At 31.7% G+C, this 24,099-nt stretch overlaps 1 pseudogene; it reads right to left on the bottom strand.

The window, feature by feature from the left end:
* Window positions 1–8,666: 8,666 nt before the first annotated feature.
* On the bottom strand, window positions 8,667–11,646 carry LOC112029732 (exopolygalacturonase-like; annotated as a pseudogene).
* Between the last annotated feature and the right edge of the window lie 12,453 nt (window positions 11,647–24,099).

Genomic DNA, 24,099 nt, shown 5'->3' with positions numbered 1-24,099 from the left:
TAATGAGTATTTTGGAGTTTATTTGATTTGAACCCATACAATTGACTCAACGAGAAAATGAGAATAGGAGAGATGAGAACTGAAGAAAACATACATTGATCAAAAATGATATTTTTGCCAACATATCTGTTATGTAACAAAACATGAAACATATTATATTAGTTATGTGACAATATTTGGAACTCGATTTTCACTGGAAACTTATATAAATAAATAAATAATCAACAAAACTTTTTGTTGCTATGAATCTAATCTAACATAGATATACAAGAATGACTTCATATAACTAGTTCGTATGCTTTAAACACACACACACACCCACACACACACACACACACACACATTTATTAAAAAAAGAAAAAAAAAAAAAAAAGGGACATACTCAAGGGTAGAAGAAGGTATGTCATTCTGCTCATACACATTTGGGTTGGCTTTGTCGATGTCCTTAAAAGAGTGAGGGAATGTTTGTTTGAGCAGAAAAGAATGGCTAATGGAACCAAAAATGCTGGTAATGGACCTTTTTTTTTTTTTTTTTTTCCTTTTGTACAGCAAGCAAAAAAGTAGGGAAGAGAGAAATTAGTTTTCTCGAAAATTAATTAGGTAAGTTGATGTTAATAACAAAAATAATTAATCATATAGTTGAGTGTTTATTGTTTATTGCTTATGTTCATGCGCTAGAGTAGTTCCGGTTTATTGCGTGTCATTTACTCGTGTTCTGCACTTAGATAATTTAGAGTAAAAGCAATTAAGTCGTGTTTTTTAAATTAGGGGTCCAAACAAGTTATAGTGTTTTACACTATTTGAGCTTTCAGATTCTAAACTTCTTGTCATTTAGAAAACCTATATTTGAATAAAGAGGAGTTGCCCCAGCATTCTTTTTTGTTTTATCTAATGGTGCAACTTTGTTAATAAACAAAAGAAAGCACAAACTTCTTTATTTAATCACTATTTAATCTTTCCAATTTGGCGTTGATGTTCAGAAATCTCTCTAGTCTAAAAAGAATAAAGAATTCATACACTTGGGGCACGTTTGGTAGACTATAATAGACACTGTAATGTAATAGATATTCCTATAGCATAATTATTCGGTTGTTTAGTTATATTTTTATTACAATGAATAGTTATTCCTTATGAATAGCTATTCTTCAAAATGAGGAATAAATATTCCTTATCAAAAGTACTGAATATCTATTTCTTCACATTATGTAATAACTTTTTTTAAAAATTCCTAAAAAGTCATTAATTGCCACATCTTCAAAAGGAAAGAAAATATTTTCTTTCTTGTTAATTATTAGCTCTATTTTGTATACCCTAAAATAAGTGCATTTTAGGAAATTTGACTTAAAAATGATTTAATTACACTTTTTTTTTATACTCTACTAAGTTGTGGATGCATATTCAGAATTCTATTTTTAAATGGTCACCAAACTAATGAATAGTAATAGTTATTACATTCCAACTTAATGTATTCCTTGTAATAATTATTCATATTCCTATGTAATAATCATTACAGAGTACTAAACATGCCCTTGATGATCGCAATTCCCCATCGATATCAAGTAGATTTCTTCACGAATTGTATATTTTTTCATAGAGCAAGGAGGAGACCAATGTTGCGGGTGCAACACTATAAGATGAGGAAAGGAAGAAAGTCAAACCAGAAGCTAGTTGCCATTTTAACTTGTACATTATTACAATGCTAAAACCAAACTTATTTAAGACCAAATAAGTCAATTTGCACCTCAGACATTAAGACCCTGATGCTACAGTCTTTGAGTCGTTGAGCCAACTGCTGCTTCAATCTTCAGGTCGTTGAAGCTAAGTCACTAGAGCAGTTGAGCATACAAATCTTTGAACTTTTGAGGCAAGTGATGGAAATTGAATATTGATGAAGTGCAAATCATCAGTCTTGTAAGTTCGTCCAGATGGAACCCGGTCCTCGTAATCTATCCCTGCAAATGTAGAGCAATGGCTCCCTTAAGAAGGTGGTCACCGATGTGGTGCTTGCCACCACGTCTCCTATGCCAACGTCAGTATATAGGAGTTTTTAGAGAATAATAAGAGAGTTCAGAATATCGAAGTATCAATGAATACCTTTTAGGTGAGTTTTTCTATTCTCCATTTATCTTTAATCAATGTGTATATTATGGTTTCACTGTTCCTAGTTGTTGGGGCCTTAACTGTGGCTTTAGTGCCCTTTTGCAATGCCTCATGGCTCATGAATATGGGTTTTGATGAGGCTCCAATGGTCTGCCCACTGATTGATAACTGTCCACGGCATTGAATGCTCTCATTAATGGTTATCCTGTGTTCATCTGCGTCCTGCCAAGGTGGACGAGTATATTTGATGAGTTCGTCCAAGGGAGGTGAGTTCGTCAGTCCCATGAAATACTTATGTAGCACAAGGATGATAAACTTAATGATTGATGTTTAAGTTTGTATAAACATTGAAATTGAATTACTTAAATACAAATTTGTCTCTAATCTCCATAACATTGATTGAAGAAAAAATTTCCAGGCAATATGCATAAAAATACAGACAGCTTTCTTAGTAAAATTTTGAAAGTCCATAATCTTATATTAGGCAATAAAATAAGAGCAATAGAGACCTAAAAAAATAAAGCGTCCATGCTAGCAAATGTCATATCAATTTAAAAGGGACATAAAATTTGAAGAGTGCTACATAAATAAACACAAAAATAAATACTACTAGACTTGTCTTGTTCCTTGCAAATATTAGAGCTGCAACATCTGATAAACATTTTGTACTCCTCCATACATTTCTAGTTTCAATCCCACAGCTGTATAGAAATTAGAAAGCGGCCTCTCTCAGCACCCACAATGACAATTTTCCATGGCATGGCATAGTTTGCAATACATGAGTTGTCATCAATAAAAGCATGAACTTGCCACTTATCGCTCTACCCCAAGTCACTAGAAATAGTATAAATCTTTCATAGACCCAAGGAAGCCATCCAGTACCTAGCACCAAACCAAGATTAATTTCCTTATATCAATAAGAAAGTTTTATGCAAGGTATGTATATTATGTATATGTAGATCAACACTCACCCAACACATCAATAAAGGGTTTCAAGTCCACAAATCCTTCCTATAACATCATTCACATAACATATCAGCAACAAAACCAAGGATAAACATTTCTAAAGATATAGAAGGATGAACGTACTCCAAACATTATAATCCCAGCTGGGTTTGAAGATGCCAAAACAGTTGCAATGTAATCCCTAATATGCTTCACAAACTTGTCAAGCACCAATTGAAGAGATTCCTAATAATGTCCAAATATTTTTGAATGGCAATGTCCTTAAACTGCTCAAGAGCTCATAAAAACTTTAACACTTCCTTAATAATCAATGATTGAAAAAAATTTACACAAGTCCACATATCTCAATCTAATATGAACTGGCATACTTGCTAGATTTTCCAATTTCTCTCTAAAATGAATGTTGTAACCACATTATCTTGCCTACCTTGCCACTTCATCTAAGATGGGCATTTTTTGATACATTCCTTCTTTTAACATATTATCAACATTTCCACAATAATAAAATGCCTATTGGAGAAAATTAGCATACATTTTTCAGTGCCAAAGTTGTCACCCTTACTGATTGTCGAAGCGAGATAGCATCAACTTTTAATCCTGGTGCATAGCCAACAGTCAAAGCAATCCTATTATATCTATTTCCTATGTACCCACCAAATTCCTCGTCTGAATCCCCAACATATCTTTCCATTTGACCTACATTAACATTTATGTAAAATAATATATAAAAAAATCAATAAAAGTAAAATCCTTATTCTTCTGTGACAACTTCCCCAGAAAATGACAATTTACCAATGAAAAGTACCCAACAAAAGAAAAAAAAGAGATATAAACTTCTCTAAATTCATTCGTAAGAGCATCTCTTCTGATTTTTCCGCTAGCAACAATAATAATTAATGGAGTACTCTGACCCAATCTCTTTGTTATCTGCATTACAATCATTAACAAAACAAATTAAGTAACAATTTAAAAAGGCCAAAATACACATTTTTGTCTCTAAAATTTAATTTAAATTCAATTTCGATTCCTCAAATTTAAAAAATTGCAATTCCATCCATGAAAAACTCAAAATGTATCAATTTTATCTTTCAATCTATTTGCCATTAAAGAAATTGTAGTATTGGTAAACAAAACAAAGTGCTGATGTGTTAAAAAGATGAGATGACCTAAAATAAATTTAAAAGAAGGAAAATGCTAACATAGGTGACATAAAAATTTACAACTTTATCACCACTACTGAGCTAACATAATGTGACTGGTGTATAATGGTACTATCAATGAAGAGTCTATACTCACCATCTGGAAGTGATGTTTCACAAATTAATTACAACTTAACACCTCAACAATTTATTAAAAAGAAATATAAAAAATGTCAAAGGTATTATAAATATTTTACTACACAAGACTTACAAACTTAAGTGGCTTTAGTAGGTTTCAGTTAGCTCAACTGTTAACATCTTTGATTATTGAATAAAAGATTCAGGTTCATTCTCCGCTTACACCAAAAACCGATTGGTATCTTAGTCCGATGATAAAGAGATCAATCATGAGAAGCAGATGACATAGATTAAAACTCTAAATGACAATAAATGTGATTATTGATTCAATGCCTAATAAATAAATGTCTTAATACTACTTTGTGATTGATGATACATTAACTTACATGTAAAGTTTATGTACTTCTCAAAATATTTAAAAATAAAAAATAAAAAAGCTTGTATAATGTTATATAAAATTGGTAGTATCACACTTATCAATAGCATTACCATATAAAAATATGAAAAGTTTTTGGCTCTAGCATTGTCGAAATACTAAAACTACTTCTAATTTTACTATGAGAAATTTCAACTTGAGATGATAATGAATATGATTGGTACTGCATATTTGGTTCACAAGGAACACGAGAAGGAAACCATATCTTTCAAGGTATAAAAAAATTCATCCTAAATTTAGAGACCTTTTGCACTTATGAAAAAATGAAAAAGAAAAAAGAAGAAACCTATTGACTGTTATGAGTTGTGTGGATGCTGGATAGTGCTTTAACTCTTAAAAAAAATTTATTAATTCATTTAAATTTTTTGCTTCTCATGTTAAGCAAGGCTATTTTGGTGTGATGGACCTGTAGATGTTAAAAATCTATCAGAAAAGATGATGTTGTAATCAATTGTGATGTTCCTATGGTTTATATGAAAATGTTTGCTCTATGTATAGAACCTTTAAATTTGTTAATATTGAAAGAGAAATGGCAAAGTTTGGCTCAAGTTTTTGAGTATACAGTATAAGCAGAGATTCAAACATATGCATGTATATAGATTACCAATAAATAAATAAAAAGTCAAAACTCAAAGAGAGTCAAGAATATGACAACAATACAGACACCATCACAATCTAGATATAGTTAAGCTGATAAAAAAAAATTCAGCACTTCTTTCAAGTTTTCATTGAAATAACATGTTGAATTGTTCTTAAATCAATCATTTAGTTTGAGTTTCACTTTAGATGCAACCAAATATCTGTGGGCAGACTTTCATGGCTTCATGCACATAATTTTTTTCAATTATGCTATAGATTTTGAAAGCCAATTTATCAAACTACAAAAGCATTTTGTGACAACATATTGATTCATATTTGTTTGTACATTTAGGGTAAAAGCCACAAGTAGTGTCAAGATAAATTAGCAATTATTTTTGGTAGGACATAATAGAAAATTGTAGTAGTAGTAGTAGTAGTAGTAGTAGTACTAAAAAAAGCTTGTAAGGCCAGCAAAACTTGACGCTAAGAAAGGTTTCAGATAATATGTAAATCTATCATCTCACAAGTGTTTCTTCTCCCCCCCCCCCCCCCCCCAGATAGGAAATTATGGCTTGTTCGAGCATGGGTGGGTAAATAAAAAGACATGTAAATGGCAGTTTGAGTAAAGAACGATGGAAATAAAAAATTTTAAGTGTAAAGCTAATAATAGCATGTCATTAGGGAATGGTTCCTCCACTCAACTATACTATCTGCAATTGGTCTTAAATTCTGTCATATCCTCAACAACCAATGGCTTGGCTTGGTAAGAGCCATAGCCCCTTCAATTTCCATGACTCTCTTAGAGGAATAGTTCTTTCGTGCAGATAGTCTACTTCTGAACCACCTTTAAGTTGAGTTTTGGCTTAGTATCACCACCTCTTCTGAACCACCTTATTTGTTAGGCTTAGAATTCATTGCTACTCCAAATCATATCATCGAAACTACCATATATTTAGAGCGAAAGAAGGTTATGACGATGAGACTTCTATCATTTTCCTTACAATCTTGGAAGTTTGTTTATGTCCTGTGTATCTCCTATTATACCTAATTTGCTAGTTCCTTGGAGTAGATGCTAAAAGTTATAATCATGGTATTCTAAATGAGTGTATTTATAAAAATAAATATTTCCCTATAACCGTCACTGCTTCATAATTTGATTAATATGATTCATTTTGTCACAAAAGTAGACTAATTTAACTACATCTAATCTCTTAAACCTTTTTTCGTAGCATTTTGATAATGTTACCAACTCTTTACTTGATTTCATTTCTCCTATCAAAAGTTTATTCTTAGAGGGGAAAAGCCCAGCTATTGCAAACTCCTTCCAATTACGTGTTTGAGGCATTCCCTAAAGTCTGTGATAACTGAAAACTCCAGGATTTTTGCGAATAAAGAAACTCTAAAGGCAAAGGAAACATGGCTAGAGAAATATTTTAACAAGAACATAGAAATCTTGGAGAGCTTCCAATTCCTTTCTAGCGTCGTTGCTTAAATATTGTCAAGATCAAGAGGTTTAAAGGATCTTCATACAAAAAGATTTTTTAAGAAATATTGTTCTTACAATGTAGGGCATTGTAAATCCTCTCATAATCTGTGACTTCTAACTTGTCTAGTAGAACCTTGCTGCAAACTCGTGTTATTTTTTCAGTTTATATGAATATTCTAATTGTTTGAATATTTTGTAAGACTATTGTTGACACTTAGGAACCTGTTAAAGATGTTCTTAGGTTAGAAATTCTAGCACTATGCCTCTTAAGCATGGTATGTTTATGGCAGCAGTGCTAGTGATGCTGTTCCTATTCAAGTTATCACCTGATGTTCTTATTACTTATGGCATATGAGAATACTAGCATGCTATTTACTGAAATGGTAGGGTGCTTGGCCTGGGTTTTAGTCTTTACTCTTTAAGTTCGAAATGATTCTCATAAGCTTGATTAAAAGTAACTAGCCTCATCACATGCGCTTCGCACGTGCGATGATGCTTTTCATTTTTTATTTGTTGGGTTAACACGTTTTACTCATGGGTGTTTTATTTTATTTTTTTTATTTTAAGAAGAAGTTGTATTAGTACTTGACTACTAATGCAAGAGAGAAATGTGGAGGTGGGATAAAAACAGTTCAGTGATAAAAATAAATGGTACGTTTGTGGAAAAAGGAAAAAACTATTTTATTATTATTTTTTAATATTCTTTCTAAAAGAAGAAGTTGTATTAGTACTTGACAACTAACGTGAGAGAGAAATGTGGAGCTGGGAGAATTTTTTTTTTTTTTAATTTAGCTAAAATTTAGGATTTTTTGAAATACTAATTTTACATGTCTAACACTATGATCTAAACCTTAGAAGCAGATGAATTTGAGGGTATTTCGGGCATCTAAATAGACGAACCCAAACAGGGTAATACCCGTAAATAGTACTATAGATATGTGTTCTGTGTGTGAGTACCAAGTAAAATGGATAAATCTAGCAGCCTCAAAATATTTTTTTTTATAGAAGGATTGGCATGTAATTTAGTGACTTTGTGAAAGAGATACAATTGAATGGGTTTTTGGTTTTGGTTGACAATGGTGATGCCTAGGGCTGTCTATAGGTCAAGTGGAGTTGGCAAAATCAACCCATGCCCATTTTCCCACGCAAAGCACCAACTTAAATACGACCTAAACCCACCCAATTATTAATTGGGTTAAATGGGTAGTAACCCAATTAGTCCCAATTATAACTAATGTTAGTTGGGTTTTAACTAGCTACCCAATTAAGCCCAAATATCATTTCTTCAAATCACCAAACACTAAAGCAACCCAAAACCTTTAAAAAGTCCAAAATACCCATAAAACCTCCAAAATTAACAAAATACCTCCTGAACTTAAAAATGACAAGAATACCCCCCGAAATCATAAAATGACCAAAATACCCCCTAAATCTGAAAAATGACCAAAATACCTCTAAAACATTAAAATGACAAAAATACTCTCTAAACCCATCAAATGACCGAAATACCCTCTAAACCTAAAAAAACCAAAGTACCCCCCTAAACCTAAAAAATGAACGTAATACCTCGAAAACCCCAAAATGACCAAAATACCTGTGGAACTTAAAAAACGATCAAAATTCCATCGAAACCTAAAATTTAGCTCATTCTGTTTTTGTTTACTTACCGATTGTGTACTAAATTGGATTCGTAGTAGATGCTTAACAATATTGGTGGACAATATTACTTAAGAATAAAAAACATTTGGGAAGAGTTGAATAAATTTTTTGATTTTTTATTAAGAATGATCTCAATGGTAGTAGAAGAACAATTACTATCTACAACAACACTGCAGATCATAGCATATTTCAACAAAAGGCTGAACTTAAACAACTCAAAAAATAACTAAAAAAAATTCCCCAATTTCATTTAAATAAAGAAAAAGGGAACATGTTAGATGGGATTTTATTTAGAATAGAACCCTGATAACCTATCTGCAAATTGTATTTGTTCATTCTACATTAGTTTTAACAGCTTGAGAAGCATTTCATTAATGTTTATTGGTACAAGCAGGAGGGTTCTGCTTGCCCGAAACTGCAGGCTGGACGTTAGCACAGGTGGAAGTAGCACATCCTCCACCTCCCTTGTACGCGAGATCAATGTCAGAAAGCACCACTTGTTGGCATGGTACACTCTTACTGCAAATAAGATTCACAGCTTCCTTTGTCGAAGAAGTGCCTCTAATTTTCTTGAAGCTAACATTGCTGATCTTAACTTTAGATGGAGACTGAAAACAAAACAAAAAAGCCACCCAAAATTCGATATTAGTATTTGTAATTGTTTTTACATTTTTTTTAACATTAAAATTTGTGTATATATTTGTGATGTTTATAATAACCTAGTTTGAGCATTGACTGTTTGGGCAGTAGTTTTGATCAATGATGATAGGATTGGCAACATTGTTCATGACAACATCCTCAAAATGTATATCAGAAGCAACTCTAGAAGTGGAAGCAGGCCATGTTTTGATTCTAACACCATTATCTGTATTGCTAAGTGTGGCACCAATAACTCTGACTCCTAAAACGGGTTCTTCGTTTTGGTACCTTCCAAGACTTCCAATGCTGATGCCATGGCCAGGTCCACAAGTTACTTGGTTAACAGTGATGGTGCAAGAAAAAGACCAAGTCAATTACTCGTCCATATGGCCATCCATAGCAATGTACAGAGCAGAGAACGAATGGTTGGTACACTCGTCCTTCCATAACCGTCCTCTTTCATCCTCCATTCACTCGTCCAATGAAGGACAAGTGAGCAGTGGACCTCGTCCTTCCTTAATGATGGACGAGTGAGGTTCACCAAGAGTTACACATCAACACACTTCCAACCAAGAGTCATGTTGAAGAGTCATATTGTTTGAATCTCAACACAGGTCCCGATGAGGTGACTCTTATGACAGTCGTGGAAGTTACCCTCTGAATCCTCCAAACTCTACGACGATAGGAGAAATAACTGATTTCTAACACTATATAAAGACCCTTCTACGCAGAGGTAAGGGGACTTTTTCTCTCTTTTGGAATTCTAGATAAAAAATTAAGGAAGTCTTTGAGGGCTCTTTTTTCTCCTTCAATCTACTAACTTTACCATCGGAGAATTAAAGGCTGGCTTCCACTGGTCTTCTCTGATTTTCTTTGGTTTTCCAAGACTCATTCTTCAAGATCAAGAGCATCCGAAGATTTTTCAGCCCACTGATCCCTTAGAACTTACCAAACAGTAATATCATGGGTTCCATCACCAACGGAGATGCAATCATCACCTGTTCCAATATTGGCATTGGTAATGGTGATCTGAGATGAACGTCCCACGTGGATTCCATCGGTGTTGGGGCTATCTACGGGTGCTATTATCGTAACATGTTGGAATTGCAACTTCTTGCATTCCAAAAGGTTGATGTGGAAAAATTTGCTGTCCTTCGATGTAATGTCTTGGACTTTTGAATTTGTGACGTAGTTGAACCTTATATTCTGTTCATGTTTACAAGTTAGATAAATTAAAAAGCAAAACATGAGCACTCGAGTTTCATTTAAAAACATTTTAATTATTAAAATGGTAACGATTCTTTGAATTATACATAAATAAAAAAATAATTGCTAGGAAAGAAACGTGATCATTAAACAAATATAAAAAAAAAAATGGTAAACTTGTAGCAAATATTATTACATAAAAACTTACAAACTAATGTTTCTATGAACGTGATTGGTACTTCAATAGTATTATATTATATAAACAATTCTTCAGATACCACAAGCTTTGTCAAAAGATTATATGTGCGATTTTGATTGGTAAATTATCGCTTTTATATTTATCCATTGTTTTTTTCTATATCGCTTATAGTTGCACATGTTAGTGTTGTGGCACAAAAAGTACTCCATAAACTTTCTCATATCTAAATTTTAAAATTAATTCTTTTTTGAGTTGTGACACATCACTATACAAAACTTGTCAAATTATTACTGAAACATCATTTAACATTTAAATGTTTGAATTTTTCTTAACTGGTAAATTTTGTAAAGTTGTAGTGTCTTTGTATATCTACATAGAAAATGATGGAATATAAATGCTAATTCATTATTATTGAAATCTTACAATAGGAAGTACATTGCAGTTTTTGTCTTTCTGACACTCATTTTTTTGCCATGCTTGTTGTCCTTTGCCATCAAAAACTCCACCACCTGACATAGTGAGACCGTCGATACGTTCAAAAACAACCCAACCATCTTTACCGTTGAAGGAGGCAACATCTGATGGGGCCTGTGGGTTCCTTGAAGGTTAAACTCAATAGCACCTTTGCATGGACCCAACAAAGTCACTAAACCTAGTTTGTATACCCCTACTGAAATCACAACTTTACTTCCTGCTACTGCGCATGCCGCTTTCCAAGCTTTTGTCAAAGCCTATACACATTATAAAAATGAAAAAAAAATGTCAAGATTAGTATATAATTATCATTTTTCATGTTAATGTTTTATCATTTGGTCATGACATCGATCAGTTTCTAGAGTAAACGAAGTTTGAACCTAAGTTTTCTTGTTCAAAGTTAAAAGGCTTTACTAGTTATGTTAACTGGAACACACTCTTCTTGTCAATTACTTATTTATACCTGGGTTATATCAGCATTAGGTTGTGCTCCATATGATTTAACATCAAAGACTTGCTGGGCTTTGGTGGATGCCAACACCAATAGCAAGGAAATTGTTGCAATGCTTAAATTCTTTCCCATCTTATTGTTCTTTGATTTCTTTCTATTGCCAATTTGTTGTACAAAATGGTAATAACCCCATTTGGTTTGATGCTATTTATACTTCAATACCTGAGCTCCACACCATTGAAACTACTCAACTAATATTAACTAATTTAATGCAAGTTTGCTAAGAACTCTCTTGTATATACTTCAACTTCTGTACTATTATTAGTTTTTGTGCTTTCTCCTCCACTAATTAATTATTGTTTGTTATTGTATATGATAAGATTATTTTACTTTTGTATATCATCTTAACTTCTTTGCTTTAAATGGCACGCTGTTAGCCACCTGAAATATGTTCATTTTATCATGTAGCCAAAGTGAATACTTCTGTTAGTAACGGGGGAGAAGTTTAGTAAATTCTACCAAAATTGTCCAAAATTAGCATAGGCAGCATGATTGTCTACACTTTACAGTAGCAAATAGTGAAACCCACCAATATTTTGCACATTTTTTCCATTTTGGGGTTATTTTGGTAAAATTATTTTGTTTTTTTAGGGAGGGGGGTATTTCTATCATTTTTTAGGTTTTAAGATGTATTTATGTCATTTTTTTTGGGTTTAGGGGGGTGTTTTAGTCAATTTTTAGGTTTTAGGGTATTTCAGTCATTTTTTTTAATATTTTGAGGGTATTTTAGTAATTTTATGTGGTATTTTAGCATATTTGGTCTTTCTTTCGGTTTGGAGGGTATTTTGGAAATTTTAAAGTATTTTAGGAGTACTTTAGTCATTTTCAAGTTTAAGGGGCATTTTCGAAATTTTATTAGGTAATTGGGTTGGATTGGGTTTGGGTTAGAAGTAATTAGTTATATGGGTACTAAATGAGTAAATGAGCTTTACCCAAACCAATTGCCCACCCTAAACCCACCCATTTGACACCCCTAGAATTAGGGATGAGCCACCACTTAACTTGATTTAATTGGGTGAATGGATTAGGGATTTGCTACCTATTGCATGGCTAGTCAAATCTTGGTGTCTCAAGTTGTTGGTTGGGTGGGGCGGAATGTCAGGTGACATGGTCTGGGCACAATCGATAGTGAAGTATCAAAGCAAACAAAAAAATTGAACTATTCTTTGACCACTTGTAGTCCAGATCAGGTGAGGCAATAACACAATTGTGAGTATTTTTGCGTTTATTTGATTTGAACCCATACAATTGAGTCAACAAGAAAATGAGAAAAGGAGAGATGAGAATTGAAGAAAATATACATTGATCAAAAATGATATTTTTGCCAACATATCTATTATGTAACAAAACATGAAACTTATTATATTAGTTATGTGACAATATTTGGAACTCGAGTTTCATTGGAAACTTATATAAATAAATAAATAATCAACAAAACTTTTTGTTGCTGTGAATTGAATCTAACACAGATATACAAGAATGACTTCATAAAACCAGTTCCTATGCTTTAAAAAAACACACACACACACACACACACACATTTTTTTTTTTTTTTTCCTTTTGCACAGCAAGCAAAAAATAGGGCAGAGAGAAATTAGTTTTCTCCAAAATTAATTCGGTAAGTTGATGTTAATAACAATAATGATTAATCATATAGTTGAGTGTTTATTGTTTATTGCTTATGTTCATACGCTAGAATAGTTCTGGTTTATTGCGCTTCATTTCTCTTGTTCTGCACTTAGATAAGTTAGAGTAAAAGCAATTAAGCCGTGTTTTTAAAATTAGGGGTCTAAACAAGCTATAGTGTTTTACACTATTAGAGCTTTCAGATTCTAATCTTCCTGTCATTTAGAAAACCTATATTAGAATAAAGAGGAGTTCCACTAGCTTTCTTTTTTGTTTTATGTAATGGTACAGCTTTGTTTATGCACAAAAGAAAGCACAAACAAACTTCTTTATTTAATCACTATTTAATCTTTCCAATTTGGCGTTATGTTCGGAAATCTCTCTAGTCTAAAAAGAATAAAGAATTCATACACTTGATGATCGCAATTCCCCATCGATGTCAAGTAGATTTCTTCGCCAATTGTATATTTTTTCATAAAGCAAGGAGGAGACCAATGTTGCGGGTGCAACACTATAAGATGAGGAAAGAAAGAAAGTCAAACTAGAAGCTAGTTGCCATTTTAACTTGTACATTATTTCAATGCTAAAACCAAACTTATTGAAGACCAAATAAGTCAATTTGCACCTCAGACATTAAGACCCTGATGCTACAGTCTTTAAGTCGTTGAGCCAACTATTGCTTCAATCTTCAAGTCGTTAAAGCTAAGTCTCTAGAGCAGTTGAGCATACAAATCTTTTAACTTTTGAGGCAAGTGATGGAAATTGAATACTGATGAAGTAAAAATCGTCAATCTTGTAAGTTCGTCCAGATGGAACCGGGTCCTCGTAATCTATCCCTACAAATGTAGAGTAATGGCTCCCTTAAGGTGGTCACCGGTGTGGTGCCTGCCACCATGTCTCCGATGTCAAAGTTAATATATAGGACTTTTTTGAGATTAATAAGAGATTTCAAAATATTGAAGTATCAATGAATACCTTATAAGTGAGTTTTTCTATTCTTCGTTTGTCTCTGATCAGTGTGTATATATATGGTTTCATGGTTCCCAGCCGTTAGAGCCTTAATTGTGGGTTTAATGCCCTTTTGTAATGCCTCAGGGCTCATGAATATGGGTTTTGATGAGGCTCCAATGGTCTTCCCACTGATTGGTAACTGTTCGCAGCATTGAATTCTCTTATTAATGGTGATCCTGTGTTCGTCCGTGTCCTGCCAAGGTGGACGAGTATATTTGATGAGATCGCCTAGGGGAGGTGAGTTCATTAGTCCCATCAAATACTTATGAAGCACAAGGATGATAAACTTAATGATTGATGATGATGCCGAAAATCTCACCAGTGAGTTGCGCGATACTTGTATGCTCAAAACGACACCTACACAACAAAAAAGAAGAAAAAAACCTAACAGAGAGCACCGGTGTGGTGCCGGCCAAATACCCTCCGAAGGTCAAGTTAGAACTTCTTTTCAACTCTAGAGTGCTAGAGAGGGGTTAATTATGCGTACCTCGGCTTATGAGGGTATTGGGGTTTTTATAGCAGTAAAGGGTGGACCTTTCTTCCTTGGAGTAGAAGTCTTTTCCTTATAGGAATCCTTATGCGCGTAGATTGCGGAACCCTTTCCTTATAGGACTCTGATACTGGGCGTGGAATACAAGCAATTTCCCTAAAACCCATGCGTGATGACCAAGTTATGGTATATCATATCCTCAACAACCAATGTCTTGGCTTGGTAAGAGCCACAGCCCCCTTCTATTGCCATGACTCTCTTAGAGGCATAGTTCTTTCGTGCAGATAGTCTACTTCTGAACCACCTTTAAGTTGGGTTTTGGCTTAGTATCACCACCTTTTCTGAACCACCTTATTTGTTAGGCTTAGAATGCACTGCTACTCCAAATCATATCATTGAAACTACCATATATCTAGAGCAAAAGAAGGTTATGATGATGAGACTTCTATCATTTTCCTTACTATCTTGGAAGTTTGTATATGTCCTGTATATCTCCTACTATACCTAATTTGCTAGTTTCTTGGAGTAGATGCTAAAAAAAAAAAAAAAAAAAAAACTCACCTCAAAGGCACTTTCCAATACTGCTTGTAATTGGGCGACTTCTATGGAGGATAGCCCCACAACTATCACAAGTTTATGTTGGATTGCCAAAATTTCATTGTTCATCAAATTGAGTTGGAACTAGACAGCGCAAGCAACAATGTCGAATATGAATCTCAAACAGTTTAGAAAATAACCAATAAAATGGAGGACATCATTGATTGAAACTTTATAAAAGTAAAATAAATAAATATCTAATTATATAAAATATCAAGTTATATATAACAAATTGATCTCCTTATATTACTCCAAAAAAAATCTCCCTTATAAAGAAAATGTCTTCTCTTGAACCTTTTTGTCTTCCATTCTGATTCCAATTCTCATTTAAGCTATCTACTTAACATTAAATTAGACATTGGACAAAATTTAGCTATACAATTGATTGTAGCCTAAAATTAGAACTTCCTTTAAAAAAAAAAAAAAAAAACATTACAACATATTTTGAAAATCTAACCATCAAATTGCATGTTCTTTACGTTCTTAATACACATGTTAAATTTTGTGTCAATTATATATTATTTACTATATGAACTATAAGCATATATTTTATACATAATTTTAAATTACAAAAACTTGTAATTTAAACAATTTATTGATGACATAGCTATTAATTTTTAATTTTCTAAAATTTTTTCAAGCATAAAGATATAAGAAGAAAATGTAATTCAATATTAGATTTGTCAAAATTCACCTTCAATAAAAAGATATTGAATAACTTTGTAGCCTAAGGCTACAACCAATATTTTGCAGCTAAACTTTGTCTAGATATTTAGATATAAGGACAAAGTTTAGCTACAAAATTGGTTGTAGCCTATGCTACAATCTTATTCAATAAAATAAATTTTACTACATATTTTAAAAATCTAACTGTTATATTGCATGTTTTTTATGCTTTCAATACACATGTCAAATTTTGTGTCAATTATATATTATTTACTATATGATTATAAGTTTATATTTTATGCATAATTTTAAACTATAAAAACTTGCACTTTAAATGATTTATTGATGACAGAGTTATTGATCTTTAATTTTCTAAAATTTTTGCATACATGGAGAAAAACGAACAAGATGTAATCTAATGGTAAATTTATCAAAATTCATCTCTAATAAAAAAATATTTAATACTTTTGTAATCTTATGCTACAACCAATTTTGTAACTAAACTTTGTCCTAGATATAATATTTAAGCTTAACATTTTTTTTTATGGCCCACAAATTTAGAAGGTACTTTTTTTTTTTCTTTTAATTAGTATATATACATTAGAAGTATTAAATAGTAAATAGTAAATAATATATATCACTCTAATATATATATATATATATATACATTCAGTTATGTTAATTATAATTATGATTTAAGTTTTTTTTTTTTAATTATAGTTGTAGGGTCAGTTTTTGCGGCCCAAGCCCAAGGAGGTATGGATTCGGAACCCGCTGAGCCCAAAACAATAAATTTTGTAGAGAGTGGGCGAAAGGGCTAGGCAAATAATGAAAATAACAGTATTAAACAACAACACCAATGCGAGAAGTTGAATTAATGTGCTCTCGGACTAATATGAGTATTCTGTCCGAAGAGATGTTTTTCATTGATAATCAAAGGTTACTATTTCTGAAGCTACAACCATCTAATATCTCCTTTCTCTCTCCTGTTTTCCTCCCCCTTCTATCAGGGGTACCCTTCCCTTATATAGCATTACCTTCTTACATCTCCTACGTCCACTTGTTCATCATCCAGGCTCCCACTTGAGTACATGTCCCATCATCCCACCTTTAGCCTTATGTGAGTGGCGGTAGCTGAGAAAGCACTGTTCAGGTGTCCTGTCCACATAAATGCGGCCAGAAAGGTAGGTACAGTGCATTAAATGTGGTGGTTGAAGTATGCCTCCTTGATATTTCTCCGTTGCCGTTATCTTTATGTGTGTCCGAGGTTCCTCTCCCTCTTGACACTTGTCAAATAGATCACTTGAANTATACATGCTCCGTTACCTTTAGGAGTTTTAAAAATAAAATATTTGTAACGTATCATAAATTCAAGATTAAATGTATTGCCTCATGTTAGATGTGTTTTGTTATGGACAAATTGCTACGAACCATGTAATACTATTTGTCCACATCACTCTAAATAGATAGACACTTGTTATTGTTGTGTGTAGGGGTGTTCACCAAACCGCTTAAATGCACGATCACACCTAAGTTGGCCAAAATTGCAAGCAAAATGGAGTTACCGCACCTCACTGCAAGTTGCGGTGAAAAAACCACACCACACCCATCTATATGTATATATATATATATATATATGTATGTATGTATGTATGTATGAAGTAATACTATCATAAAATATAAGCCCTTTCACACCTAAAAACTTGTTGGGCTACTCTTAATCACCTAAAACAAAGAAAAACCAGTCAAAAATTTTGAAAAATGTCACAGCCCAAAAACGACCAAACTGCACTGTTATACACTACATCGTCCCAAAACCGCACTGAATTGCATTATGAACTCCCTTAGTTATGTGCATCTACCAATTATGAGATCCAACTTTTATAATATATTATAGATAGATCAATGTATTACCATATGTCAAGTGTGTTATGTTATGGACAAATTGCTACTTTGCCATGTAGCACTATTTGTCCACATCATTCTAGCTAAATAGAAGATTGTCATTGTTGTGTGCATCCACCAGTTGTAGGACCCGACTTTTATAATATACTAGTTGGTGATCCCATACATATGCATGGGTGCATTTTAAAATATTTAAATGGATTTTATATTTCCTATCTTAGCTAAATATGATAATTATTACATTTTGCTAACTCTTAAAAAAAACTTGTAAGTATATTATTTAGTAGAAAATGTAAATTGTTCATGCCTTTGTATTTTATTTTAGTAAAAAATATATATATTATTTTACTTTTTAACTTAATTTTTGTTATTGTAATGCAATAAATTGTTTTGTGTGTCTATTTTTTTTATATAAGATATGAACAATTAACTTCTAGAACATAACATACTTTTTCATTTAAATTTATATTTGAACTATAATAAGTTTTTGTAAGAAATTCTAGGCTTTAAATAGAATAGAAGTAATTTCAAATGGGGTCTAAATAGAATGAGTTAGAAGTAGTTTTAGATTAAGTAATTTTAGATGGACTTAAAATAGTTTTAAATAGGTTGGAAGTATTATATGTTCAAAATTTACAAATGAGATAGAATGACACTTAGCTCATATTGAAACCCATTTAAAATATTGGATACTTGGCATCAAATTACTTGTCGATTATATCGTTGGCATCTCATATTTGATATCACGTAACTCTAACTCTAGTTCTATGGTAGTAGTTTATTAGTATTACTATTTCATTTTTTTTTTTTTTGTTTTTTCAAAAATTCACATTTTATTTTCTTTTTTTTTTTATTTTTTGGTTTTTGGACTACCATAGTTTGGCCTTTGTTGTATTTCATTTTCTTTTATTATGGTTACTTTACGACTCTGGTTTTTTTTTTTTTTTTTTTAAATGAAATTTACAACTTTGGTTTTTCTGTTATGTTTTAGAATCACTTTTATAAACTATGGTTTTGATCATTACGTGTTTATTCTTGGTGGGAGCTTTGGGGAGAAAAAAAGAGTTCAATTTTTAGAGGCTAACAATTTTTCCTTTCAAATTATATTCTTATAGTATAATTTTTGAGAGGTGCTACGTTCACAACATTTTTATAACAAATCATAGGTGATTAGTTGTTATTAGTTCAAATATGAAGCTAACACTAAGATTACTTTTTTTCCCCAACAATAACAATCAGTAACAACTGCCACTTAGCTAGATTTTGTTGTAAAAATGTTGTACACATATCATTTCTCATAATTTTTACCCAAAATTATCAGTTATGTTAATTATAATTATGATTTAAGTTTTTTTTTTTTAATTATAGTTGTAGGGTCAGTTTTTGCGGCCCAAGCCCAAGGAGGTATGGATTCGGAACCCGCTGAGCCCAAAACAATAAATTTTGTAGAGAGTGGGCGAAAGGGCTAGGCAAATAATGAAAATAACAGTATTAAACAACAACACCAATGCGAGAAGTTGAATTAATGTGCTCTCGGACTAATATGAGTATTCTGTCCGAAGAGATGTTTTTCATTGATAATCAAAGGTTACTATTTCTGAAGCTACAACCATCTAATATCTCCTTTCTCTCTCCTGTTTTTCCTCCCCCTTCTATCAGGGGTACCCTTCCCTTATATAGCATTACCTTCTTACATCTCCTACGTCCACTTGTTCATCATCCAGGCTCCCACTTGAGTACATGTCCCATCATCCCCCTTTAGCCTTATGTGAGTGGCGGTAGCTGAGAAAGCACTGTTCAGGTGTCCTGTCCACATAAATGCGGCCAGAAAGGTAGGTACAGTGCATTAAATGTGGTGGTTGAAGTATGCCTCCTTGATATTTCTCCGTTGCCGTTATCTTTATGTGTGTCCGAGGTTCCTCTCCCTCTTGACACTTGTCAATAGATAACACTTGTCAAATAGATCACTTGAACCTCCCATACTCGTGCTTGATCAAACCTCTTCGGATCCGAGGGCTCATGACTACTCGGACATATGAGCATCTCCTCGGATGGAATACGTGTTCATCTCCAGGCATCCCCCATTGGCGTGGGCATCCGACTGAAAGCCCCATCTCCTCGGATGAAGAGTGTTCCTCATTCAGGGCCTTGGGCCCAATAAGTTGGGCTGGGTTTTTCTCCCCCCACAATAGTTATAGAAATATTTTATTCTTTAATTATCTTACTCAATTTATATTCAAAATATAAAAATAAAACTCTCTTTTAAATGATAATTTTTTTAATGGAAATTGTCTAGTTGTTTTACAATAAATCAAAATTTTAAAACTAATGGTTCAGTATGCTATATAATTCTTATATTTAAAAAATAAATAGTTCTTACTGAGAGTGGTGTCACATTTAATATGAAACTAACAAAATGCTCGATTGTCGCAATGAGTGATCAATACTGGAAGCAAAATTAAAACTTAATTAGATACATGACATAAAATTAGACTCCAATTTTGGAATCTAAATGGAATTTTTCTCAAATTTGAATATATATATATATATATGATTTGTAGTTTTCCTTTTTATTATTTTATTAAAACAACTTTTTTATATTTATATTTATGTATATGTTTACGTTAAACACCATCAAAGAAGGTTTTTGACGGTTTTATATATTCTTGTTAGTTTATGTATTATGTGCAATTGTATTAGGCATGAAAACCTTAATGACGACTTTGTCTTATAAGGTTACAACAGTATGGGTTTGCATTTTGTTGAGTCTAAACTTAGTCATCAGGCGACATATAGCTGAAGAAAAATAAAGAGGACCCCAAAAATAAAGAAACCGTTGAGTCACATATGTTGGATTCTTTTATCATAGATAATTTCAACATGTTTTTCTATACAGATTTTTATGAATTTTGCTTGTAGTTGTGGTAGGGATTGGTAAAACAGACAGTTGATTAGAATCTTTTTCCTGATTAAGTGTTTTACCAACTCTATGGTTTCAAGTATATCTATTACAAACTTTTGGAAAACTTTTTACAGCATTTTTTTTTCTATTTTTTTTTTTTTTACAAAGTAAATTTTGTCATTCTTTTCCATTGATTCCAATTCTTTAATTTCTTCTTTAATAGATTTTTATTTTTTATTTTTTTATTATTACATTCCATGTATTTGGTCTTTAGTGCTTTTTACCTTTTATTTTTTAACTAGCATCTGTGATGGAGTCCAACTGATGTTGGATCCATATTATTACAATGTTTAGAAAAAAATGTATACTATCATTTAAAAAAAATTGCAATGTTTTTAATATTTGGCATTATGTGTTTTATTCTGTAATTGAATTTTTTTTTTTGAAACAATCATGTAGAAAACAATATTGTGATTGCATTAAAAGTTGTGTTGTGAATCTGTGGTAGAGCCATCAAATTTTCTTTGGAGGGTTTATGGTTAACAATAACCTTATAAATAATAAATCCAATTCTCTATTCGATTATGGATTCCAAAGAAAACATGTAAATCCAATTACGTATTCATACATAATACTTAATGGGTAATTTTCTTTTTTTATTATGTTTTTGTATATTTGTTCATGTTTATGGTTATAGGCATGTTTATGTTTATATTGACATTTAATTATATGTTTTTTTTTGCAGTTATTTGTTTGTTACCCTTATACATGCATACATACGTAATGACACACATGGTTATAAACCTAAATGTAACTAGCTTGTAATTCTATGCATATGCATGAGATACTACAAATAAGTATAAGTAAATGTGTATTCAAATTTTACCAAGTTTATATACAATAAATGTAATGTTTTTATGTTTGAAAATATAAAATAGCCACTAATAAAATAAATATAAGTTTATTTGAAACAAATAATTTTTTATTTTTTAAATTGTTATCCATGAATTTCCTGATTTTTTTGTCCAGCTATTATTTATATAATAAAAAAAAAATCAATGAGGGTGATTTTTTTAAGGTTTATTAATTTTAATTCTATGGTTTTTCACTCAATAAATCAATTAGCACAAAAATTAAGAAGATTAAAATGGACCTCTTGTTTTTTGAAAAGTGGTATATAGTTGCACCAAAATTAAGAAAATTAGATGAGGCATATGACTAAATTAGACTCTATATTGAGATATAATTAGAATATCTCTCATCTTTGGATATATACATATGTGTTTGTGTGTGTGTGTGATATTTTTTGTATAGATTTCTAATTAAAAAAAAATGTTAACAAACAAACGAAAAACTATCTGTAACATAAAATTATAATATGACAAAAATATAATAAGTTTTAAAACAAATAACATAGTTTACTTTATCAAAGTGTTGACATCCCATTTTACAACTTGCATTTAACCTCACATAAAGGGCAAAAGAATAATTTCACCTTGGAAATAGGCATCTTAATTATGGCAACTAGATCCTTAATTTCATGATGTTATAGCAATCAAATTGACTGGTTATAAGCCTTAATCGGATCATCAGATTAAAAGTTATCATCAAATCAACTTTCATGGCCGAGATGCACTATCACAAATTGAATCCGACTATATGTGATTATGAACAATTGATTCCAATTGGTTATAATTATAATCAATTTGAAATTAATGACGTGTTATAATTTGATTGGCTAGAACAATAGCTTATAATAAGATTGCGCACACTTGATTAATTAGATAATCAGATATTAATTATTTAATGAGTAATTTGTACAATTATCTTTTTAATATGGGTAAATTTGGAACTAACTAATTTTGAAATGAAAGTAATTGGAACCTATTAATGTTAATTAGAAACTAATTTGGGGTTATTAATGTTAACTAGCATGTAACCCATGCAAATGCATGGATGTATTTAAAATTAAATACAATTTTTATCATAAAAATATAAATAATTAGCCAAATTATTTTAAAAAATAGCTGTAACACATGCATACATATAGATACATTAAAAATTAAACACAATTTTTATAATAAAAATATAAATAATTAGTCAAATTTTTTTTTTAGGTTAATGTAATTAGTCACATATTAAAATTCTTACCTAAATTTAATACTACTTATGATTAATTTTTTTTTCTAATTTTTAATAAGATAGAACTTATGGTGATTTTTATTAAGTATATGTGATTAGTTTTTATTTATTTAATTTTATAATTCATTAATATTAGATTCTTAGTATTTGCACTCATTAACTTACTTGGCATAGAGATTAAAATACTTAAGTGGACACATGACACAAACTTAGGCAGACAATTATGGTATGACCTCCACATAAATTTAGAAACTTGGTGCAAAATTATATTCTAATTTCAAATTCTAATTGAACTTTCTCTAAACTTTGCCTATATATATATATATAGTGCTGAAACTATTTTCCAACAAATGACCTCTGCTCACCATTTTGTTGATATATCTCAAAATGTTTTGAATTTATAAGTGTGGTTAATGTTTCTAGAAACTAGACATTTAGAGCTTCAATTTGAGCACAAGAATGAGGTAGTTTCGATCAAAATTGAGGAATATATTATTTTTCTAAATTAGCTTTGAGAATTTTTACAGGAGCTATGGGACGAACCGAGATTTTAGTCATTTTACTTGCTCATCACTCCCACCAACCTCCAAATTTGATGCACCAGCTTTCTCTAAATACTGAAATAGGGTCTAGGTTCATGATTATCTTTGATCCTTTGTTAACCCTCATTAAATGCCATTCCATTCATATTTTCTCTTCCATTACATATAAAACCCCCATCTCTCTATTCCAAAGGACATAGAAACATCCTCTCTTCACCTCTCTTTAGTTCTAGCGAAGTAGAGTTAGTCTTTTGATATTTTGGTTTACCTGAGACTCAAGAGATTGAGTGAGACTCACTCTCCATCTCCTAGTTTTTTCTCTCTACTCCACCATTAGGACCTCTACCAAGAGCCTCCTTCTCTGCCGTGTGCATCTTGTATGCAAGTATAATCCCTTTCCTAACTTGTTTTTTATGTTTCTATGATGATAATTTTGGATTAAAGAATGCTAGTGATTATTTAAATTCCTTGAATATGTTTGAATGTTCTTGATATACTTAAATGTTCATATGCATTCTTCACTTGTTCTTGATTGTTTATCACATGTTCACGCACGACTCTAGCTTTGATATTCAAATCCACATCTAAAATATGAAAACATGTTAGTTTCATAATTCTCTCTCAAAAATTTTGAATCTAGGATATCACCATGCACACACATCATCACTAGATTTTATTATTTACAA

Source organism: Quercus suber, unplaced genomic scaffold (assembly GCF_002906115.3).
Source record: "Quercus suber isolate HL8 unplaced genomic scaffold, Cork oak 2.0 scaffold_189, whole genome shotgun sequence".
Classification (NCBI taxonomy): domain Eukaryota; kingdom Viridiplantae; phylum Streptophyta; class Magnoliopsida; order Fagales; family Fagaceae; genus Quercus; species Quercus suber.
Note: the sequence above shows the minus strand (reverse complement) of the source record. Positions and strands in the feature narration are given on the sequence as shown.